We start from the raw sequence: 9,323 nt of genomic DNA, 5'->3' as shown, positions 1-9,323 counted from the left end.
ATAGCTAATCCTCTTCCGGCTTGTATTTACACAGTTCATTATAACATAAAGTGACAAGTGGAACCTCAAGGGAAGAATTTCTGTGACAGGTTGGAGCAAGCAAGAAATTCAGGTGGTTTTTCCAAATAGAAAAATGTTATTGAGTCCAAGTGCTTTTTAAAAAACTTTTTATTTTGGAAATTAAAAACATACACATAAGTAAAGAGATAGCATGATGAATTCCCATCCACTCCTTGTCTAACTCCAGCAATTATCAACATGGCCCATCTTTTTTCATCTACACCTTGCCCACTCTTTCCCTACCAGTGGCTCATTTTGAAGCAAATCTCAGACTTCCTTTAATCTATAAAAATTTCAAAACTGATTGTTAGACTTAAAGGTTTAATAAGACCCAGCCTCAATTCTTTGGCCAGAAGACTTCATAAGTGTTATGTACTTCCAATTGCGAATCATCAGGTGGCACTTAAGTCTGGTACTTTTTCTATTAGCAATAATCGTACCTCAGATAAACCTCATTGGCTACAATACTGTCACAGCGCAAAACTGGTTGTTTTTCTTTGTATGATAGCAAGACTGGTCAGTGGTTTCAGATGTTGTTAGCCTTATCCATCTATTACAAAGTTCTTACCAGTTTTTGATCAAATGGTTTTTAGAAACTAGCTATTGCTGGTCATTGCCTAGATCCATTATTTCATTAGGAATTGAAAAGTGGTGATATATCAGTTCTGTCATTTCTTCTGCATTTATGAGTTGGAATTCTTCAATAAGGAAATACTGTTTCCTTCATCAACTATTTGGTGAAGTTTATGCCAGAAAGGTAGGGTAAGTGCTGGTTTCTTCCCTTTACTTAGGGGTTTTCTTAATAATAAATTTGTTCCCTAGCCTCCCTGAAAGGTAACCAAGGAGTTGGTTTTTAAAAGTCATTATGAATTCATAAATATTAATATATTTGGTGTGTTTATTACTTTTTTTGATACTTCAGTTATTCCATCTTTAACCAGAGGATTAACCCTTTGATTGGCTTTTGACACATCCCGGTCATCTTAGATAGTTTCCTTACTTTCTGGTATGACAAGATGTCCCGAGCTATCATTTTCATTTCCTGCCAGACCTGGATTTAGCAGTTTCTCCAAGGAAACTTTTAGTGGGAAATGGTATATAGAGACCACCATTTGGACTAGGGATGACCATGGCAACTGGGTTGGTTTCTAGACTTCCTCAGTGGGTGGAACTAGGAAAAATTTTTTTTAAAAAATCTGAGTTTATACCAATCTCTCTTCATTCAATTTAGGGTTACAATGTTTTCTCTTAGTTTTTTAATTTTATATTTACGTCTCATTTTTCTTATGAAAATCTTGGTTTCTAACAACCTAGTCTGCAATCCTATTATATATAATAAAATTTCAGGACAAAAATATAAATATCATAACAATATGATTACAAAACAAAATCAAGGTTTATTTGCAGTTTTTTGTCTGTCCTTAGGCTATATCTCACAAGAGATATATAATCAAATTTCTGTGTTTTAAAGTAATTTGACAGTGCTACCCAAAGCAATCTATAGATTTATTGCAATCACTATCAAAATCCCAAAAGCACTTTTTGCAGAAAAAGAAAAAAAAATCCTAAAATTCATATGGAATCTCAAGGGACCCTGAATAACCTAAACAATCTTGAAAAAGAACAAAAAGCTGCAGGTCTCACACTTTCTGATTTCAAAATATTACAAAACTAGTAAGCAAAATAGTGTAGTACTGGCATAAAGACAGACATATAAATCACTGGTATAGAATGAACCCTGAAATGAACCTTTGCGATATGATCAAATGATCAACAAGGATGCCAAGACCACGCAATGGGAAAAGACAGTCTCTTCAACAAATGACACTGGGAACATTTGATATCCACATTCAAAAGAATGAAGTTGGACTCTTACCTTACACTGGATACAAAAATTAACTCAAAATGGTTTAAAGACCTAAACGTAAAACCTAAAAGTATAAAATTCCTAGAAAAAAACAGAGAGAGAAAACTTCATGACGTTGGATTTGGGCAATAATTTCTTGGATATGATACCAAGAGCACAGATAACAAAAAATAGACAAATAGGACTATATCAAACTTAAAAATTCTGTGCATAAAGGACATAATCAACAGAATGAAAAGGCAACTTATGGAATGGGAAAAAACATTTGCAAATCATGTATCTGATGAGAGGTTAATATCCAGAATGTATAAAGAAATCCTACAACTCAGTAGCAAAATAACAAATAAACCAATTCAAAACTGCAAAGGATTTTAACAGACATTTCTCCAAAGATGATACAAATGACCAACAAGCATATGAAAAGATGATCAGCATCACTAATCATTAGATAAATGCAAATCAAAATCACAATGAGATACCACCTCAAACTCATTAAGATGGCTATTATAAAAAATAATAATAATAAGTATTTTGGCAAGGATGTGGAGAAATTGGAATCCTGTGCATCTTTCTTTTTTCTTGTAGTGTGGTTTTCTTTTCTTATTAACAAATGTAACCTTTTTCGTATATTACTTGCCAATTACATTTCTTCCCTTTTTTTTATTGCAGTAACATTGGTCTATAACATTATATAAATTTCAGGTGTGCATCATAATATATTTCAATTCCTGTGTAGAGTACATCATGTTCGCCACCCAAAGTCTAATTACAATCCATCCCCACACACCTGTGCCTAATCAGTCCTTTCGCCATGCTCCCTCCCCACTTCCCCTCTGGTAACCACCAATCCAGTCTCCGTTGCTATGTGTTTGTTGGTTGTTGTTTTAATCTTCTACTTATGAGTGAGAGCATATGGTATTTGACATTCCCCCTCTGACTTATTTCACTTAGCATAATACCCTCAAGGTCCATCTATGTTGTCACAAATGGCCGAATCTCATCATTTCTTAGGGCTGAGTAGTATTCCATTGTGTATATATACCACATCTTCTTTATCCATTCGTCCCTTGATGGGCATATAGGTTGCTTCCAAGTCTTAGCTATTGTGCATAATACTGCAGTGAACATAGGGGTGCATGAATGCATTTGTTTTCAAGTTCTTTGGATAAATACCCAGCAGTGGAATAGCTGGATCATAAGGTAGATCTGTTCTTAATTTTTTGAGGAGTCTCCATACTGTTTTCCATAGTGGCTGCATCAGTTTGCACTCCCACAAGCAGTGTATGAGGGTTCCCTTCTCTCCACATCCTCTCCAACACTTGTTGTTTTCTGTCTTGCCAATTATAGCCATTCTGATGGGAGTGAGGTGATGTTTCATTGTAGTTTTGATTTGCATTTCCCTGACAGTTAATGATGTTGAACATCTTTTCATGTGCCTATTGGCCATCTGTATATCTTCTTTGGAGAAATGTCTGTTCAGATCTTTTGCCCATTTTTTAACTGGGTTGTTAGTTTTTTTGTTGTTGAGATGTATGAGTTCTTTGTATATTTTGCATGTTAACCCCTTATCAGATGTGTGGTGTGCAAATATCTTCTCTCAATTATTAGCTTGTCTTTTCATCTTATTGACGGTTTCCTTTGCGTGCAGAAGATTTTTGATTTGATGTAGTCCCATTTGATTATTTTTTCTTTTGTTTTTCTTGCCCAGTCAGAATGGTACTTGAAAATATGCTGCTAAGACCGATGTCAAAGAGCGTACTGCCTATGTTTTCTTCTAGAAGTTTCATATCTCACAGTCAAGTCTTTCATCCATTTTGAGTTGATTTTTGTGCATGGTGTAAGATAATGGTCTACTTTCATTCTTTTGCATGTGGCTGTCCAGTTTTCCCAACACTATTTATTGAAGAGACTTTCTTTTCTCCATTGTATACTCTTGGCTCCCTTGTGGAAAATTAGTTGTCCGTGCATGTGTGGGTTTATTTCTGGGCTCTCGATTCTGTTCTATTGATCTATGTGTCTGTTTTTGTGCCAGTTCAGGTTAGCTGGGTTTAAGGGCTTTGCAGAATGGGCAACAATCATCCCAAATCTCCTTCTGCTTAGTGGTTATATCCATTTTTTTCTCTATAATTTAGCTGTAATTTTAGCTATAATATTGCACCTTTTAAACTCTATCTTAGGAAGGTGAGGCTAAATTTTATGGTATTTTGCATTTGAGCCATAAGTAAAGAGTTGTTGTTTATTTTAATAAATAAAATGGTTTACTTTAATAAAAGTGGTTTCCAGCTTAAACTCTGACTGCCAACTGGCAAAACCTTAGGATTGTGTGAGGTGAGGCATGTTGATACTTTTGTTTATTTAAAGATGGGAGAGGCAGGAAAAACAGCAAACCATGCCATACCTGGAGGTGATATGGAGCTTTATGCTTAAGATCCTGAGCTTCGGAGTTGAGAAAGACAGGGAACTCAGTCCTGGCTCGACCATATCTAGTTTAGGTAAATTGTCTTTAAATATTTCTGCTCACATAACCTCTAACAGAATTTTGAAAAACTGTGTAATTTTTCCTGTAACATTGTACTGGAAGTCCCAGCTAATGCAATAAGGCAAGAAAAGGAAATAAAAGGTATACAGATTGGGAAAGAAAACATAAAACTGTCTTTGTTCACAGATAACATGATCATCTATGTAGAAAATCCGAAAGAACTGACAAGAAAAACATCCTGGAACTCATAAGTGATTACTGCAAAGTTGCAGGATACAAAGTTAATGTACAAAAGTCATTGCTTTCCTATATACCAACAAGGAACAAGTGGAATTTTAAATTAAAAACACAATACCATTTATATTGGCACCCCCCAAAAGTGAAATACTTAGGTATAAATCTAACAAAATATATTTGAAGAAAACTACAAAACTCTGATGAACTAAATCAAAGAACTAAATAAATGGAGAGATGTACCATGTTCATGGATAGGAAGACAATATTATCAAGATGTCAGTTCTTTCCAACTTGATGTATAGATTCAAGGCAGTCCTAATCAAAACCCCAGCAAACTATTTTATGGTTATTGACAAACTGATTCTAAAGTTTATATGGGAAGGCACAAGACCCAGAATAGCCAACACAACATTGAAGGACAAGAACAAAGTAGGAGGACTGACACTACCTGACCTCAAGACTTACTATAAAGCTAGGGTAATCAAGAAAGTGTGGTATTGGTGAAAGAACAAACAGAACAGTGGAACAGAATAGAGAGCCCAGAAATAAACCCACATAAATATAGTTAACTAGTCTTTGACAAAGGAGCAAAGGCAATAAAATGGAGCAAAGATAGACTTTTCAACAAATGGTGCTGGAACAGTGGAATAACCATGTGCAAAAAAATGAACCTCGATACAAACCTTAAACCCTTCACAAAAATTAGCTCAAAATGGATCACAAACTTAAATGTAAAACGTAAAACCATAAAACTCCTAGAAGATAACACAGGAGAAAACCTAGATGAGCTTGGGTGTGGCAATGACTTTTTAGATACAATACCAAAGGCACAATCCATGAAATAAAGAATTGATAAACTGGACTTCATTAAAATTAAAAAAAACTTCTGGGGCCAGCCTGGTGGCACAACGGTTAAGTTCACTCATTCCGCCTCTCAGTGGCCTGGGGTTCACTGATTCAGATCCCAGGTGCAGACATGGCACCACTTGGCAAAAGCCATGCTGTGCTAGGCATCCCACGTATAAAGTAGAGGAAGATGGGTATGGATGTTAGCTCAGGGCCAGTCTTCCTCAGAAAAAGAGGAGGATTGGCAATAGTTAGCTCAGGGCTAATCTTCCACAAAAAAAAAAAAAAAAAAACTGCTGGTGAAAGACAATGTCAAGAGAATGAAAGGACAAGCCACAGACTGGAAGAAAATATTTGCAAAGGACACCTCTGTTAAAGGGCTGTCATCCAAAATATATAAAGAACTCTTAAAGCTCAACAGTAAAAAAAAAACCCAATGAAAAAATGGGTCAAAGACCTTAACAGACATCTCATCAAAGAAGAAATACAGATAGCAAATAAGCACATGACAAGATGCTTCACATCATCTGTCATCAGGGAAATGCAAATTAAAACAACAATGAAATAATACCACATGCCTATTAGAATAACCAAAATCCAGAACACTGACATCACCAAATGCTAGTGAGGATGTGGAGCAAGGGGAACTCTCATACATTGCTGGTATAACCTCTTTGGAAGACAGTTTGGCAATTCTGACAAAACTAAAAATATTCTTATCAGCAATTGCACTCCTTGGACCCAAAGGAGTTGAAAAGTTATGTCCACAAAAACCTGTGCATGCATATTTATAACAGTTATGTTCATAATTGCCAAAAGTTGGAAGCAACCAAGATGTCCTTCACTAGATGAGTGGTTAAACAAACTGTATTACATCCAGATATTCAGTGCTAAAAAGAAATGAGCTATTGAGCTGTGTTTCCACTGACCTCTCCCTTCCATTGATCCTTTAGGCCTAAAGGTGGTAGCATCTGCCTACATTTGTTAGCCCCTAGTTGGTTCCTTTAACTCTGATAGTTTCTTGGTTAAATTGCCCTGATAGAACTTACCATATGTTTCCCCATAAAGACACTGATTGGAACTAGTAGAGATTCTAAATTCTTGCTATCAAAGATAACCTTTGGCTTCCTAATATAACAGTTGCCTGTTTTCCTGTCTGTCTTCATTCCTGGACTTGTTGGCTCCTTGGGGTTGGGGACTGTCAGAGTTGTCATTGTATTCCCAGAAGTTAGCAGGAGGGCCTGACCACAGCAAGTGCTCAGTAAATGTTGGTTGAATGAATTAATGTGTTTTCTCCTATTAGTGTCTATTTAACATTAAAACTAGAAACCATCTAAAAGAGGTACAAGCAGTTAGTCCAAGGCAGTCATTCCCGAAAAATAGCCCTTTTCTGAGGCAGTTCATGTCAGAGACAGACACTTAGAGGAAGAAGAAATCCTTGCCACCTATTTCTCTTTATCAAGGGAAAATGGGCTAAATAATTGTTGTTATTTGCCTATTGCCTACTCAGGCTGTCACAAAGCTCAGGCTGAGTGTTTACTTAGGCCTAAACTCCACCATTTCTCCAGGGAGCCCAATAAAAATGTGCTGTTGTCTTGACAAAAAGAGGAAAAATTAGCAAACAAAGGAACACTTCTTTATAAAATATGTTCAAGAGTTAATGTCCTCATGAATAACTACACTTAGGTTGAATTTAGAGTATTTTATTGAATTGAAAGTGAAGCTGTTATACTTTCTGCATCTGTAAAATCTGACTTTTTTTTCCCTAAAGAATGGCACCTGAGTTAACATCTGCTACAAATCTCCATTTTTTTTTCCTCCTTCTTCTTCTCCCCAAAGCCCCCCAGGACATAGTTGTATATTCTAGTTATAGGTCCTTCTGGCTGTGCTATGTGGGATGCCGCCTCAGCATGGCTTGATGAGTGTGCCATGTCCGTGCCCAGGATCTGAACTGCTGAAACCCTGGGCTGCCCAAGCAGAGCATGTGAACTTAACCACTGGGCCACAGGGCTGGCCCCTCTAACATCTGACTCTTGATGAATTCCAGAATCCTTCTAGTTCTAAAATTATGTTTATGCAGGTTTTTATGCATACCATAGTGGGCAAATTTTACTAGGCTGCTAGATTTTTGCCAGCTATTTTTTTGGTCAAATATTATTTTCATGATGATATTACTAATAGTAGCGCATTAAAAGCAGAGAAATATTTTCCGTTGGTTGAAACGTTTACTTCATCATGAGCTTGTTTCTCTGAGGCTCAGCTGAATGTCTTTTAGATCTTTTTTTCTGTGTGTGTCTAACTTTTTTCCTAGTTGTAAATACAAAATCTATACAAGAAGAGAAGTTTCACCTTAGCCTCCAATTCACTGGAGCTTTAACAAATTTGATGGCTCATGAAGAATTTGTACGTCACCGTGAAAAGCTTTGAAGGACACTGACTGCTGAGTTGTGCAAGTGCTTCCCAGCAGCAGAAACAAAAGTTTTAAATCTGAACGATTAGGCAAGAAATCGTCTTGGTTTGACAACCACAAACATTGAGGAACCCTGTGCCCCTCAAGTTATCTGCATATCATCACCCTTTTAATCTATAGAACAAATTCATTGAAAAAACCATTACTATAGTCATGAAAACTGTTAACGGCTCAGTTCACATTGTGACCCAGCTGTGGGAAAATTTTTGTGGGACCCTTGAGGGTGGGGCTTTTAGAAGAATGAGTCATCAAAAAAGTCACCCAGGTAATTTAGCACAGGAGGTGGAATTTGAGACCACCAGCTCTCCTTGCGTCTTATTCTTCCTTATCTACCGTTTAATATCCAACATTGTTAACACACCCATTTTGTAGGTGCTGGGGACAGAGATATACTAAAAGCTATAATCAGCACCCAGAATTGGAGCCATTCAAGTTGTAAGTATTGTCAAAATTCTGCCCGCTGTGGGTTTGGTCCTGAGAGCTGTACCTCATGGTAAAGAGTCCTGACTAGACCCTAAGACAGCCCCGTCAGGGGGAAGAGGCCCTGGCCACAGGGGATCAGGCGACCTGTTTCTGGGAACAGAGCCATCTGTTTGTGTAGGACCCAGGTCACATTTTAAGGACACTTTGACCTTTAGCACTTCAGGTGGTGAGTGTATTAGTTTAACCACTGCACTTACTCATAATAGTCAGACAATTCAGGATTAGGCATATGAAAGAGCAACTATTAAGAGAGACAGCCCAGTCCCCCTTGAGAGTTCTTCAAGGATGAACCCAAAAGATTTGGGAAACAGAACTGTGCATGACCACTAGTTCAGGCATTTAAAGCTGGATTCATTTAGAAGCTAAGTATTTTGAAAGAGGTAAAGGCAATGGACCTTAAAATCAAATATAATCCCAAATGCACAGGTGCCTTCTTCCTGTAAATTTCCACCATCCCTCCTGACAAGCTGTAGGAGGAAGGGAGGTAGAGTGATTTTAATGGACAACCTCTGACAGTGGGCAGACTGCCTGCCAGGACTGACCCCTGCCAGCAGGATGAGGGGCAAGGTGAAGCTGAGAGACTGAGCATATCTAGGCACCCAGCAGTACATTTAAAGAGGGCTCTTAACCAGTCGTCTGGGCCTGGGGCCAAGCAGCAGGTCCTTCTGTGTTGTTTTAGTGCAGTGAGCACTGGATTTAACTGGGAGTTTTCCTTGGTGAACTATCTGTGTGCCACAGAGGTCAAAAGAACCCCAGCTTTCCCAGTCACCCCGCCCCCCCAGGTCCCACCCTATAAACTCACACTCTTCTTTCTAGAATGCCACCTCGTGGTGAAGTGACATGTTGCTTTAAAAGACAGAAGATGGGTGGATGAATGGATA

The 9,323-nt window shown here is 37.7% G+C and overlaps 1 pseudogene; it reads right to left on the bottom strand.

The window, feature by feature from the left end:
- Positions 1-395: 395 nt before the first annotated feature.
- LOC124236548 (uncharacterized) lies at positions 396-545 on the bottom strand (annotated as a pseudogene).
- Between the last annotated feature and the right edge of the window lie 8,778 nt (positions 546-9,323).

The sequence above is a fragment of the Equus quagga genome, chromosome 2, assembly GCF_021613505.1.
Source record: "Equus quagga isolate Etosha38 chromosome 2, UCLA_HA_Equagga_1.0, whole genome shotgun sequence".
Classification (NCBI taxonomy): domain Eukaryota; kingdom Metazoa; phylum Chordata; class Mammalia; order Perissodactyla; family Equidae; genus Equus; species Equus quagga.
Note: the sequence above shows the minus strand (reverse complement) of the source record. Positions and strands in the feature narration are given on the sequence as shown.